We start from the raw sequence: 13,827 nt of genomic DNA on the forward strand, positions 1-13,827 counted from the left end.
TTCCGGGTGAGTATCAGAGGTGGCGTATCCAGGGGGCCCCGGGCGCAGCCACTATATGGGGGCCATAACATTTGTGCAGCACAGTATGTGGGCCATAATTTTTGTGCAGGACTATATGGGCCCCATATACTGCAGCACAAACATTATGGCCCCATATACTGCAGCACAAACAGTATGGCCCCATATACTGCAGCACAAACAGTATGGCCCCCATATATGGCTGCACAAACAGTATGGCCCCATATACTGCAGCACAAACAGTATGGCCCCATATACTGCAGCACAAACAGTATGGCCCCCATATCTGGCTGCACAAACAGTACGGCCCCATATACTGCAGCACAAACAGTATGGCCCCCATATACGGCTGCATAAACAGTATGGCCCCATATACTGCAGCAAAAACAGTATGGCCCCCATATATGGCTGCACAAACAGTATGGCCCCCATATATGGCTGCACAAACAGTATGGCCCCATATACCGCAGCACAAACAGTATGGCCCCCATATACGGCTGCACAAATAGTATGGCCCCATATACTGCAGCACAAACAGTATGGCCCCCATATATGGCTGCACAAACAGAATGGCCCCATATACTGCAGCACAAACAGTATGGCCCCACTATATGGCTGCACAAACAGAATGGCCCCCATATATGGCTGCACATACTGTTTGTGCTGCAGTATATGGGGCCATAATGTTTGTGCTGCAGTATATGGGGCCATAATGTTTGTGCAGCCATATATGGGGGCCATACCGTTTTTGCTGCAGTATATGGGGCCATACTGTTTGTGCAGCCATATATGGGGGCCATACTGTTTGTGCTGCAGTATATGGGGCCATACTGTTTGGCCCCCATATATGGCTGCACAATCAGTATGGCCCCATATACTGCAGCACAAACAGTATGGCCCCACTATATGGCTGCACAAACAGAATTGCCCCATATACTACAGCACAAACAGTATGGCCCCCATATCTGGCTGCAGAAACAGTATGGCCCCATATACTGCAGCACAAACAGTATGGCCCCATATACGGCTGCATAAACAGTATGGCCCCATATACTGCAGCAAAAACAGTATGGCCTCCCTATATGGCTGCACAAACAGTATGGCCCCATATACTGCAGCAAAAACAGTATGGCCCCCATATATGGCTGCACAAACAGTATGGCCCCATATACTGCAGCACAAACAGTATGGCCCCCATATACGGCTGCACAAACAGAATGGCCCCATATACTGCAGCACAAACAGTATGGCCCCCATATATGGCTGCACATACTGTTTGTGCTGCAGTATATGGGGCCATAATGTTTGTGCTGCAGTATATGGGGCCATAATGTTTGTGCTGCAGTATATGGGGCCATAATGTTTGTGCAGCCATATAGTGGGGCCATACTGTTTGTGCAGCCGTATATGGGGCCATAATGTGGCGTATATGGCGCAAGTGTCTGTATGGGGCATTGCCCATCATATGTATCGTGGAACCCGCCAGCTGTAATGCCCCATGCAGATGGCCTTATTATATATAGGGGTTCAGCGCAGTCCATATGTCATTGTGTTGTAGGTAGCAAGGAGAGATGAGCTAGTGCTGCTCAGTAAGGGCACAGAACAAGATGAATGTGATTATTATCTGGTATTGTCGCAATGTGTTTAGTTGTTTAAACTCACTTATACCTCTGTGGGTAATAATAATAATAATCTTTATTAATATTTTTAGTGCTGAGCATCCCCTTTTGAAAAAAAGAAACCTTGTAATAATTATTGTATAAATCTGCATTTTCTCCTTCTGTAGAGAATCGTGACTCCCATCAAAATAAATAAAATAAAAGAATTAGCCAAGCTGTTAGCCCTTAAATATGTCTGCTAAAATAAGAAAGATTGATGGAGAATGCAGAGTTTTTAACAAGGAGTGGACTTCTAAATATTTATTTACTGAAACCAAAGGCAAAGCTGTGTGCTTAGTTTGTGGAGAGCAAATAGCTGTGTTTAAAGATTATAATTTAAATCGCCATTACGAAACAAAACATGCACAGAAATACAAGAACTTGACAGAGGCCGAGCGGGCACGGGCATCTGAAGATTTGCTATCAAAACTGCAAACGCAGAAAGGATTTTTTACAAAGCTCCACGCATCCAGGGATGCAGCCATCAGGACAAGCTTTGTAATATCCCACAAAATAGCAAGAAACAGTAAGCCATTCTCTGATGGGGAGTTTGTGAAAGAATGTTTGGTGGACTCTGTAGCAATAATTTGTCCTGAGAAAAAAGAAGTGTTTTCAAATGTGCCCCTCTCCAGGCGAACCGTAACAAGACGGGTAGAAGACATTGCGGGGAATTTGGAGTTTCAGCTTAAAAACAAAGTTGATCATTTTATTTTTTTTTCCCTGGCTCTGGACGAGAGCTGTGATGTCCGTGATACCGCACAGTTACTTATCTTTGTTCGCGGAATAACAAATAACTTTGAGATGACTGAAGAGCTGGTAGCTTTGCGATCATTGAAAGGTACCACGAAAGGGAGTGATTTGTTCACCGAAGTAAATGCATCCGTGGACAAACTGGGCCTAAAATGGAACAAATTAGTAAGTGTTATAACCGATGGATGTCCAAATATGACAGGGAAAAATGTTGGACTTTTGAAGCGGATGCAAGATAAAGTGAATGAAATAAACCCAGAACAGAAATTGATATTTTTGCATTGCGTTATTCATCAAGAAGTGCTGTGCAAGTCGGTGCTAAAAATCAGCCATGTTGTTGATGTTGTAACTAAGATAGTTAATTTCATCAGGGCAAGAGCACTGAATCACAGACAATTTGTTTCACTGTTGGAGGAGCAAGAAAGTGACATAGGCTACCACACAGCTGTGAGATGTCTCAGCCTTGGAAAGGTGCTTAAAAGAGTATGGGACCTCAGAGCTGAGATTCAGACATTTTGTCAAATGAAAGGCAAAGACATCCCAGAGTTCTCAGATAAGCACTGGATAGCAGATCTGGCCTTTGCCATTGATGTAACTACACTAATGAATGAGCTGAATACCAAGCTGCAAGGCAAAGGCCTCTTTGCACATGAAATGTTCTCCTTGGTGACAGCTTTCATGAGAAAATTGAAGTTTCTTTCTAGCCAATTGAAGATCAATATTCTCACTCACATGCCAACACTGAAAGAAGTCACACCATCAGCTGATCACCTCGACAAGTATTCATCCATGTTTGCGGCTTTACATGATGAATTTTCCAGAAGATTTGAAGACTTTAAAGCAGTTGAGAGTGAAATGCACATGATTTCTTCTCCTTTTACATGCTGTGTGGATAATGCCCCCAGTGATATCCAGTTAGAACTCATTGATCTGCAGTCTGACAATCTACTGGCAGAGCTTTTTAAATCAGTATCACTGCTGGAGTTTTATTCTTCTCTCAAAGAGGAAAACTTTCCACACATAAGGAGGCATGCTCAGAGGATGTTGGTTCTCTTTGGATCTACCTACGTATGAGAACAAACATTCTCACTGATTAAGTTCAACAAATCCAGATACAGATCCTCTCTCAGTGATGATCACTTGTGTGCTGTTCTTCGCATATCCACCTCAGATATTGGACCTAACTTCACTGAACTTGTTCGGGCCCAAAACAGGCTAGATTACTCTCATTGAAGATTCTCATGTTATAGAAATGTTTCATTTACTGTTCTTTACCAAGTTAAAGGGATGCCGTTCTTTAAAAAAAATAACATATCTTGATCTACAACACTGTTGTAACAACAGCAAGTTTTCTACAGTTTTCTACAGTTAACAAGCTCGTTGCAGTTCATCATCTCATCATTAAATAATGATGTATGTCTTCCATATTTTCTTTGTATTGTAAATCTTTGCATTGTTTAACATACTGTTTGCTTATGAAAAGATAGCATATGTATACTACAGTATTGGGTAAAAATCAGTTAATTATATTAGTCCGGCCCTCTAAAACCATCCCAATTTCTCATGCGGCCCCATGGCAAAATTAATTGCCCACCCCTGCCCTAGATAGTTTGTAATTAAATATACACCATTGCCGGTCCAGATCTTGGCGGTGATAAGGCCTCTTCAAATGACTGCTCAGCTGAAATGCCTTATACCCCAACGAAAACGAACGCAACAGCTTCAGCACTTAAGCCATGTAGAATTCATGGAGGACATACCTATTTCATTGCACAGAAATGGCTGAAGAATTGAAGATTCGAAAATCTCAGGTTCTTTCATAGGCCCCAATTTCTATAATTACAAACCGGTAGTAGCCAAGGCAAACGTCACTACCGGAAAACATTTTTTGTAGTTATAGTATTGGGACCATCTTTACACAGATGTGCTTCCCATCAACTGCTACAATGCAGTTGGGGAATTGGCATTTGATAGACTTTCCCCAGGCAATGTGGGCCCAGTTTTCAGAGGTTGGCTCAGGCATGACTTTTGGTTGAAGTAGCTCCCAGATTTGCTGAAGCATTGCTCACATAATGACTGAGATATCTGTCTTGCTGAGGAGAAACTCTAAATGCAGTGCAGCAAAAGACAGGCCAATTGACACATCTAAAGGGGCAGAGGAAATCCATAAAATTGGGTAAAAACAAGATCACATGAAAAAACGATGACAAATATTAATAAATGAAGGACTCCGTTGGGCCATAAACACTGTGCTAAATGACTTTTAAATGTTAGTCGATATGAAATCAGGCCCTAAAGACATGCTTCCTGTAATTATATATTAGAAACATTTAAAGCACATGTGTTTTGGGCAAAAGGGTGCAGGCTGTATTTTGAACCAAAACCCAGTTTTGCAAACACAAGATGCTGGATTTAAAACCCCAAAGCTTGGAGGACAGGGCTAAAATAGAACTCACAAACACTTGATGGATGTCATGCTGGCCCTATATTATTCTAAGCTGAACATCATTTGTTAAAAAGAAAACAAATTAGGCAGCAAATACTTGGAAAGCAATTCAAATTACCACCACGCGGGAGTAACATAATTGGTTTCTTAAACAACGGATTAAAATAACCGCATTGACTGGTAAATTACCTCAGGGTCATCATCAGTCACTCGTCTGCAGAAATATAACACCACAAACGGGTGTTCTGGAATGTGAGTACTGGCTTAAAATCTTCCAATAGCCAGTCAAAAATCATGATTGACATTTGAAATATGCATAAAATTTGTCTGGGTGGCTGCTTGGCTCCCTGAACAAATGGGCAAAATATCCTGTTGAGACCTTGTTGGCTGAGGAGGGGTGTACCCAGAATTGGCACCACTTCTTCGGAATTGCCAGGGATGGGTACTTTGTCCCAAACTCCCGGGACAGCTCCCAGTTATACAATACCCGTTCGATAGTATTGAAGGACAAATTCATTACGGACATATCCTTAGGTAGGGTAATCGTCAACAGCAGGAACAGTACTACGATATGGGAATCTCTCCAGCAATATGGATGTGCTCAACTTCTGACCTTTGGTAGGGTCTTTTTTATAGGGGTAGCAATCAAAAAGGACAATCGCTAATATGCTTTTAAATTTGGAAAAGATGGTGAAAAAACTCATTGGGTACCGATGTGAGCTAAGAAAATAATCGTACACTCGCATGACATATGGTAAACTATATAGATTCTGCTCTTCCAACTTTTCTGGTTGAGTATAGGGCCAATTTTTTTTTTTTTTTTTTTTTTTTATACACGTGTGATCGAACACTTAATAGTATAATAGCATAATACAGTATGTTCACACAGGGCAGACACTCTTCAAATTTTAGGCATGAATTTTCAGAATGTAAAATCTACAGCTTATTACGTTAACGGCAAAGTGATTGAGAATTTACGAAATCTCAACTGGATGCCTAGAAAAAACTATCCATGGCACGCAAGTGGAAATTGTGCAGCAGTGTATCAATTTATATTGTACATTTTTACAATAGATTTCAGCCTTTTCATAAAATCTGTGAATCCAAGCAAAAACTCACATACAAGCTTCTGTGGTTACTATAGCAGTACATGGGCATCCCCACACACAATAGGTTGTCGGCCAAACCTGTCAGTATCTATAGATTCAAATGCCATATTCTGCGTCTTTCACTAAGAGAAACAGTCCTGGCTCCTTTAGCATCTCTTATCACTGGGGATAAGAAGAACTGGATATATAAAATTCAAATCAGTTTTACTCCTTGTTATCCCTGATGAAGATGTCATTATCTTTCAACAATTATCTAATGTCTCAGCCTTTAGGGTATGTGCACACGTTCAGGTTTTTTTGCGTTTTTTTCGCGTTTTTTCGCTATAAAAAACGCATAAAAAAACGCAGACATATGCATCCTATCATTTAGAATGCATTCTGCAATTTTTGTGCACATGATGCGTTTTGTTCCGTGAAAAAAATGCATCGCGGTAAAAAAAAGCAGCATGTTCATTAATTTTGCGTTTTTTTCGCTTTTTTCCCGCCATTCTATGCATTGGGGGAAAAAAAACGCACAAAAACACGTCAAAAACAAGGAAAAAAAACGCATGCGGATTTCTGGCAGATATGTCCGGTTTTTGTCAGGAAATTTCTGCAATAAATCCTGACGTGTGCACATACCCTTAAAACTTTAGGGTTCAAAGGATAGGTGATAATTTGCAAACTGTTAGGGGTTCCAATGGTGGGAACCCTAATATTCTAGAGAATACTCCACAGCATACATTTAAACCGGTCAGTTTTCTATTGCCTACGGGACTATAGCGGTAGCCGGTGTTGTATTCTGCTACATCTGGCAGTCCCATAGACAATGAATGGAGCAGTGGCACTTCGGATCTTTGCTGAAAATGTTTCCTGAAAAGACCAGAAATAAAAAATGGCCCATTGGCAATTAAGAAAAAAAAAATTGTCAAAAAAAAAATGCATGTAACACAACCTGATTTAAACAATAGATAGTTTTTTGATGATACATTCCCTTTAATCAGTCATCACTGTGATAAGCATTCTAATTTGCGCTACATTTCTTTTCAGAGGAAATAAGGGTCTAGTTAGGTTTCTAAGATCATCTAGTCCTTCGATAATTTGAACACACATCTTTGTTTATGGCAGCACTCATCGTATTCCTACAATCTGCTCTCTCTGATCACAAACATGAAGTATAAATCTCATCTAATGGAATGGGACGTGGGGATCGTAAATTTAAATTGTGAGACGGCACCATTAGCATATACCATCGATCACTCCTTTTAGTGACATTTGCATAGAGATGTTAAAAATAAATTACCGCTTTTCCAGGAAGCTCCATAAAGTGCAGCATTGGTTCCTGTATAAGATGGGGGGGGTTATATGCTATTCAAACTCTGTGCACGATGAATGACAACCTATGTGGGTCCTGTAAATGTTTGGTGCACCAAAATTCACAAAAACAATTACAAAATAGGCCCCATTTTCTCAACTGGAAAAACTACATTACTCTTAATACTATGCATTTTTCTTTCTAACCTGATATTAAAATGCCACAAAATTGCCAACACTTCTTTTATTTGCTTGCCTAGTGTAACCTTAACTAAAGTTTACATTTAGGTCAATGTAAGGCTGGTATCACATTTGCGGTTGTGTACACAGCGTTTCTTCCGCAATTAACCACATGCGTCGTGTATTTCTATATTTAACATAAGGGACGCATGTGTCTGCGATCGGTTGCGTTTTGCCGCGTTTGACGACGCATGCGTCATTTCATTGTCTGCGGCTTGGCGCGGTAAACGCTACATGTAGTAATTTTAGAGGCGTCAATTTGCCGCATGGAAATGTATGCAGTTGTTAGCGGAAGGAATGCGGCAAAAAAAGGCATTGCTGTCTATGTGAACGCATGCATTCGCAAGCACAATGCGTTTGCTTGCGTTTGTGAACACATGCGTTGCACCACAGGAAAACCTGTCTAGACACTGATTAGCCACCCCCCACATACAAACTGATAAAGGGAGGGAGTGGACATTTGCAGGTCACTACTCAGCAGACTGGGAACAAGAGAAGAAGCAGCAGAGCAGACACAGGAAGGAATCTACACTCAGAAAATAAAGACATTGGCTAGGATATACTCACATTGTTCAATTTTCTGTCTCTATATGTCCTAATTTCTGCCATTTCTTTCTTTCTGCGTGCAGCAGAATGTCATCTTCTTCTTCTGAGGAGCAACGGCCTTGGCCTGCACAAGCTGAACATGTCAGTGAAGTGAGTACTCACCTCCTCAGATTGGTGAGTATTCACTGTCACATCTACACATATGACAATTTTTTTTTCTTTCCTTTTTTTTTAGAGCACTTCTTCCACTGCGGCAGGAGCAGCGAGGTCACGGTCAGGTGGCAAGGCGGCAGCGTGTACATATACGTGGCTGAGTGTTTATTATATCCTCACTTTACTATTGGATGTTCATTTCTTTACTTCTTTCTTTCCCTTTTTCTTCTTGACTCCTTTTTTCTTGACTTTAAATATTCATGCCAGTTTTCTGTCTCTGTTTTCTTTCTTTTCCTTATGTTAATGTATCCAACATTAATGTCTTTCTTTATTTTTTAGGTGAAGATCCGGCGGCTATGGAATGAGATGGCCAAAGCGATGTGGTATGGCTGGGACAATGCCCCGACTCGGGTCCGAAATGCATTTTGTAAGTATTGCAATGCAGCGGTGACCTTGGCCGTGATCACACAAGTGTGTGTGTGATGAGAGAAACTCATTGGACACGACCAAACAAATCCCGAAAAGAGTCTTGCGACATATGGGAATTTGTCCGGGTTGGCATTAAGCTCGCCATATAGCGTGTGATAGGCTCCACGGCTCTCCCGGAGTTCGATAATGGGGTGTCTCCAAAAACGCAGACGCCGTGTGTTTCAGTCTTTCTCTATTTTTTTGTTGCTCCCAAACAAACGCACAGGCAAAAAACAGCTTGATGCTTAAATCCAGGTTGAAATAAAAGCTCTCCATGCGAAGATCCATCATGTCACAGGATACAGTAGCACACTGTTAACATTTCAGCAGTCCTAGGGTCTATATATAGATATCCCATAATACACACCTTCTGTAGTCCCATTGGCAGTGTCTGGTTATCTAGATTTTTCTCCTGTAAAATTTTCCACCATGCGCACAAAAAAACGCAAACGCATGCAAAAGCATGAAAACGCCACGCTTTTTAAACCGCAAGCATTACCGTATGCGTCTAAAAAAACGCTGCGTTTGTACGCGTTTCCATGCAGTTTTTCCTTCCTTCCTTTGTGAAACTAGCCTAAGGTTATGTGCACATGGTGATTTTTTTTCATGTTTTGAAGTTATGATGAACGGTCTTTACAACTGAGTTGTTCTCATATTGTAGCTTAGAACAGTTGTAGGATAGAGCTCAGCAATGTATGAAGCTCTGTACCAGAAAAAATATATATATGTTACAGACCAAAAGTTTGGACACACCTTCTCATTTAAAGATTTTTCTGTATTTTCATGACTATGAAAATTGTACATTAACACCGAAGGCATCAAAACTATGAATTAACACATGTGGAATTATATACTTAACAAAAAAGTGTGAAATCTGAAATTATGTCTTATATTCCAGGTTCTTCAAAGTAGCCACCTTTTGCTTTGATGAATGCTTTGCACACTTTTGGCATTCTCTTGATGAGCTTCAAGAGGTAGTCACCGGGAATGGTTTTCACTTAACAGGTGTGCCCTGTCAGGTTTAATAAGTGGGATTTCATGCCTTATAAATGGTGTTGGGACCATCAGTTGTGTTGTGCAGAAGTCTGGTGGATACACAGCTGATAGTTCTACTGAATAGACTGTTAGCTGCTTTTTTCTTGCCATAATACAAATTCTAAGTACAGAAAAACGAGTGGCCATTATTACTTTAAGAAATGAAGGTCAGTCAGTCCGAAAAATTGGGAAAACTTTGAAAGTGTCCCCAAGTGCAATGGCAAAAACCATCAAGCACTACAAAGAAACTGGCTCACATGAGGACCGCCCCAGGAAATGAAGACCAAGAGTCACCTCCTGCTTCTGAGGAAAAGTTTATCCGAGTCACCAGCCTCAGAAATCGCAGGTTGACAGCAGCTCAGGTTAGAAACCAGGTCAATGCCACACAGAGTTCTAGCAGCAGACACATCTCTACAACAACTGTTAACAGGAGACTTTGTGCAGCAGGCCTTCATGGTAAAATAGCTGCTAGGAAACCACTGCTAAGGACAGGCAACAAGCAGAAGAGACTTGTTTGGGCTAAAGAACCCAAGGAATGGACATTAGACCAGTGGAAATCTGTGCTTTGGTCTGATGAGTCCAAATTTGAGATCTTTGGCTCCAACCACTGTGTCTTTATGCAAAGCAGAAAAGGTGAACGGATGGACTCTACATGCCTGGTTCCCACTGTGATGCATGGAGGAGGAGGTGTGATGGTATGGGGGTGCTTTGCTGGTGTCACTGTTGGGGATTTATTCAAAATTGAAGGCATACTGAACCAGCATGGCTACCACAGCATCTTGCAGCGGCATGCTATTCCATCCGGTTTGCGGTTAGTTGGACCATCATTTTATTTTTCAACAGGACAATGACCCCAAACACACCTCCAGGCTGTGTAAGGGCTATTTGACCAAGAATGAGAGTGATGGGGTGCTACGCCAGATGACCTGAGCTCCACAGTCACCAGACCTGAACCCAATCGAGATGGTTTGGGGTGAGCTGGACCGCAGAGTGAAGGCAAAAGGGCCAACAAGTGCTAAGCATCTCTGGAAACTCCTTCAAGATTGTTGGAAGACCATTCCCGGTGACTCCCTATTGAAGCTCATCAAGAGAATGCCAAGAGTGTACAAAGCAGTCATCAAAGTAAAAGGTGGCTACTTTGAAGAACCTAGAATATAAGACATAATTTCAGATTTTCACACTTTTTTGTTAAGTATATAATTCCACATGTGTTAATTCATAGTTTTGATGCCTTCAGTGTGAATGTACAATTTTCATAGTTATAAAATTTTATACTTTTCATGTCTTTGTCAGTGGGCAAACTTACAAAATCAGCAAGGCATCAAATACTTATTTCCCCCACTGTATATACATATAACTATAGCAGGATCAGTGCTCAAAGAAAGTCTCCTTATCTTCTTATGTTCCCCGGGACACATGAATATTATCATAACCTGGGTATTATTGGTAGAGCATGTCCTTACATAGTGTAATTTTATTGTCTTACGGGAAACTGGTTCCCGGCTGCCATAGTGAATAACATCTATATCAGATCACTCACAGGAGGGAATGTCCTGTTCTCACTTGATTGCACCATCCCATCAGATGTTCTATCGATCGGCTTAATTGTGGCAATACATGCCATTTATTCAGGGAATAAAGAACGGCACCTGATTTCTTGGCATTGATAATTGGCAGCTATTTGCAGATAGTCATACTTATTGTAATAGACTTCTAAATAATGAGTGGCAAACAGTGCGTTCCAGATTTCTCTCTTTATACGATATAAAAAAAGTTTTATTCTGTTACTTTTGAGTTGATGGTATCGTGCCTTGCAGGGCAACCTTACACTGTAAAATTATCTACATAAGCAGAGTAATATTATAAATACTGTCCACTGTATAGAGCGGTTATTCACATTTCTGTCAAATTTACAGCTAAAATTTCCATGCATCCATGGGTCAGAATGGTGAATGGTATCCGGGGAAGTGTCACATTTACACAAGCTTCTGCATGCGAGGGGGTATTGATAGTTATGGAAACAAGATTTATTTTTTTAAAGGGGTTGTCATGGACATTAATATTCATGGCCTATCCTCAGGATGGGTCATCAATGTCTGATTGGTGGGGGTGTGACACCCGGTACCCCCGCTGATCAGCTGTTCCAGGTATCAGACGAGACAGCTCAGTGTTAGGCCGCCGTCATACATGCGAGTTTTACGGACGTAAGAGCGCAGAAACTACGTGCGTAAAACTCGCATAACATACGGCACAATAATTCTCAATGGGTCTAGTCCTATCAGCCGTATATTACGAATCCGTAATATACGGCGTTCTACGGCCGTACAAAATCGCAGCATGCTGCGTTTGTCAGCGTATTGCGCAAATAATACGCCAATGAAAGCCTATGGGGGCAAGAAAAATACGGATTCCACACGGACCAGCAGTGTGACTTGCGAGAAATATGCAGCGGTGTTAGTGAAAAGTCGGTAATTCAATTGCCGGCTTTTCATTTCTCCTTCCCAAACCCGACAGGATATGAGACATGGTTTACATACAGTAAACCATGTCATATCCCCCTTTTTTTTGCATATTCCACACTACTAATGTTAGTAGTGTGTATGTGCAAAATGTGGGCGCTGTAGCTGCGCAAATAAAGGGTTAAATGGCGGAAAAAATTGGCGTGGGCTCCCGCGCAATTTTCTCCACCAGAATGGTAAAGCCAGTGACTGAGGGCATATATTAATAGCCAGGAGAGGGTCCATGGTTATTGGCCCCCCCGTGGATAAAAACATCTGCCCCCAGCCACCCCAGAAAAGGCACATCTGGAAGATGCGCCTACTCTGGCACTTGGCCACTCTCTTCCCACTCCCTGTAGCGGTGGGATATGGGGTAATGAAGGGTTAATGCCACCTTGCTATTGTAAGGTGACATTAAGCCAGATTAATAATGGAGAGGCGTCAATTATGACACCTATCCATTATTAATCCAATAGTACGAAATGGTTAATAAAACACACACACATTATTAAAAAGTATTTTAATTAAATAAACACACAGGTTGTTTTAATATTTTATTGCTCTCTCAATCCATTTGCAAACCCTCGCTTGGCAAAATAATAAACGCACAAGATACATACCCTCAGATGAACCGTCACGTCCCACGAGGTAATCCATCTGAAGGGGTTAATTATTTTACAGCCATGAGCTGTGCTAATGCACTCGCTGGTGGTTGTAATCCCCGGGGAATGAAGGAAATCTGAGTGATCTGTACTTACATTGAGTTGCGGTGATGCGCCCTCTGGTGGATGAACTCATGAACTGCAGCCTTGGAAAAGTTCCCACGCTCGAGTTCATATGAGTTCATCCACCAGAGGGCGCCTCACCGCAACTCAATGTAAGTACAGATTTTTTCCGCCATTTAACCCTTTATTTGCGCAGCTACAGCGCCCACATTTTGCACATACACACTACTAACATTAGTAGTGTGGAATATGCAAAAAAAAAAGGGGATATGAGATGGTTTACTGTATGTAAACCATGTCTCATATCCTGTCGGGTTTGTGCAGGAGAAATGAAAAGCCGGCAATTGAATTACCGGCTTTTCACAGATATCGCGCTGAATGAAATATAAATACAGAATATATATATATGTGTCTCAATTATATATATATATATATATATATATATATATATATATATATATATATATATATATATATTGTATATATGTTTTACCGAACATTTGAGCACATAAATCCATTAGATGTCGGTTTTGCAAGCCTGCGAGAAAATATCGCAGTACGGATGCCATACAGATTACATACGGAGGATGCCATGCGCAAAATACGCTGACACACCCTGCCTACGGATCACTATTTTGGGAACATTTCTCCGTATTACGGCCGTAAAATACGGACCGTACTGTCTTACGCCGAGTGTGACGCCGGCCTTAGAGCTACACAGCCTAGCTCTGTCGACAAAATAGTGGCCATGACCAGGTATGGCACATCCACCCCCTATTGATTTGAACAGGTGCAAATGTGCAGTACCCGACTGCGGCCACTATATAGTCAATGGAGCTGTGATGTGCACTGGGCAGTTCTAGCCACCGCCAGCATCAGGAATAGCGG

General features: G+C 41.4%; 1 pseudogene; it reads left to right on the top strand.

The window, feature by feature from the left end:
- Positions 1–1,868: 1,868 nt before the first annotated feature.
- Positions 1,869–3,500, top strand: LOC143817628 (general transcription factor II-I repeat domain-containing protein 2B pseudogene; annotated as a pseudogene).
- Positions 3,501–13,827: the final 10,327 nt, after the last annotated feature.

Source organism: Ranitomeya variabilis, chromosome 3 (genome assembly GCF_051348905.1).
Source record: "Ranitomeya variabilis isolate aRanVar5 chromosome 3, aRanVar5.hap1, whole genome shotgun sequence".
Taxonomy (NCBI): domain Eukaryota; kingdom Metazoa; phylum Chordata; class Amphibia; order Anura; family Dendrobatidae; genus Ranitomeya; species Ranitomeya variabilis.